This window comes from Eutrema salsugineum, unplaced genomic scaffold, assembly GCF_000478725.1.
Source record: "Eutrema salsugineum unplaced genomic scaffold, Eutsalg1_0 scaffold_6, whole genome shotgun sequence".
Lineage (NCBI taxonomy): Eukaryota > Viridiplantae > Streptophyta > Magnoliopsida > Brassicales > Brassicaceae > Eutrema > Eutrema salsugineum.
In genome coordinates this window covers 10,355,842-10,358,208 of record NW_006256547.1, presented here as the reverse complement: position 1 = coordinate 10,358,208, position 2,367 = coordinate 10,355,842, and the positions used below count along the sequence as shown (strand labels likewise).

Here is a 2,367-nt window from a genome sequence, read left to right as displayed (position 1 = left end):
ACTTCCAAAATGTCTTCTTTCTTCTCAGGAAGTGCGGACTTGCCAAAGATTGCTTGGTTACGGATACTTCCTGCCAGGTTGTTGATGAAAACACGAGCATCTTCTACAGATCTAGTGGAAAAATCTCCATTACTTGTGGTGTCGAAAGAATGCGGTAATTCTTGAGTGACGCCTCGATAGAAGATACCCATCAGGTATTTGTCGGAATATCCGTGGTGTGGACAATCTCTCTGGTACTCTCTAAATCTTTCCCAAGCATCATAAAGATCTTCATCTTCTTTTTGTTCAAAAGTTCTTATCTTGTTCCTTAAGAGATTGGAACGAGTTCTAGTGTAAAATTGATTTAGGAAAGCAGCTCTACTAGATTTCCACGTTTTTATTGACGCAGGTTGCAAAGATTTTAGCCACTTGCTGGCGTTGTCTCTCAAAGAGAATGGGAAAAGACTACACTTATGGTAATCCCCATTGGATGTAATGGTTGCACATAATTCTTCGAACGACTCGATATGGTCCATCGGGTGTTCGGATGAATAACCATAGAATTTATTTTTGTTGAAGTAAGTTGATATATCGTACCTTTATTTCGGTTTTACCATCCTCTGGTAAGGCTGGTCGAATAACTCTTCGATCTCCCAAAAACTTTTCGAGTGAATCGAAACTTCCTATTAGTTCATCATCATCTCCACGTTTTGTTGATCCAATTAGCTCCTCAACATCATTGATTTGATTGTCAAGCTCTTTATCACTCAGGTCATCATCGCTTGGGTCACCATCCACATGATATGGCGGATCACCGAGAGATCCGGGAATACGTTCCCGGTCTCCCATTTTCGAGTGACCTGGAAATTTAAAAGAAAAAGTAAAAGTAAACAAGTGTTCTAATGGATTTAAGCTGGGATTCGCAACAAAAAAAATTAATGTCCGCGGAAACGGCACCAAAAACTTGACTGCTGCAAAAGCGGGGTGTTGTTTGACTAAGCTTCAGGTTTTAAATTTATAACCCCTAAATGTCTGCAAGTGCACAGATGTGCGCTGTAGTACTTAGGGTATTGATCGACAGAGACTTAGTTGTTTCAGTACGAAGTGACGCTAATGCTTAAATCAGACTAGAAATAAACAGGTTTGGGTTTTGGTTTTGGTTGTCACTAAATCTAAACTAGAAAGCAAGGCAAAAAGTAATTGAAAACGAAGGCAAGAAAAAATCAAATAAAATCGAAGGTTGTAGGAAATGGAAAACAAACGTTGGGCTCAAGGGTATCGCAGGGATTCATGGACTAAACCTATTTTGAAATTTAGTAAATGATAAAGGTAATCGACTATGTATGTTCTAGAACTCGAGGCACAGAAGTATGAATAGCCTACTTTTGCAGCACTAAACAACTATCTCTCGTAACCCTGACCAGTAGGTGATGTGGATGCAGTGGGCACCACAAGTTTTACCTTAGACAAGCTGCAAGTGCACAGCAAGCGCAGTAGTACTTAGGGATCGAATCCACACGGATTTCTGTGTTGAGGACTTCTAACTGATGCTAAAAAAAATTGTAGACCTAATCTAATAAAAAGGGGTTTTGGTTTTGTTACTAAATCTAATTAAGCAGAGAATTAAAAGCTGGGAATAAAAATCGGTTGAAAACACAAGGAATTTAGGCAAGGATTTTCTATGACTCTGAAACTAGGATAGACACTTGTAAGATTAGCAAACTCTCGTCACTCTAATCATTTAATCACTCATTCATGGCAATTAATCCTCGCTCTTATGTCAGAACAAGATCATGCATTGCAGATCGGAATCCATCTCGGCTTACTTATCCTCCGTAGGTAGATTTCGTCTCCTATGATGGTGACGTCCATAAGTTCCTGTTAAGGCAACATAGATACAACACTCTTGTGGCTCGGGTTTAACCTAGGATCGGATTCTCGGTGATCAATCCAGAATTACCGCTTTAAGATTTGGATGATTGGGAGAATCATGTAAAAATCGAAATTATTTTTCCTAAAAACCTAGATTTCATTCGAACATGGAATCCCTTTGGATTTTCCTTTCACCCAACTAGGTGACTACTCAGACATAGCTGAGATAGACATCATAATCGGTTTAAGAACTAGAAAGAAGAAAAGTAAAGAAACAAAATTGCAGAAAAACATCTCTTATTGAAGACAGTGTGGCGATGAAAAGCTTCTACAGATGCATAAGAATAACACCTAAAACTAAAAATAAGTTCTCTCTCAAAGAGAAGAAAGAGATTCTCTTACAAAAGACCTAAAAATGAGTATTTATAGTGTTTCTCCAACTCTGGACATCAAGGGCTTGTAAAATGGTTGCATGAAGTGTCTTGGGCCTTAGTTGGGCTCTTGAGGTTTGGACTA

The 2,367-nt window shown here is 38.8% G+C and overlaps 1 non-coding gene across 1 annotated transcript; it reads left to right on the top strand.

Moving 5' to 3' along the window:
* Positions 1-207: 207 nt before the first annotated feature.
* LOC112083735 lies at positions 208-315 on the top strand. Its single transcript, XR_002897867.1, has one exon. It is a non-coding gene; the product is annotated as a small nucleolar RNA R71 (small nucleolar RNA).
* Positions 316-2,367: the final 2,052 nt, after the last annotated feature.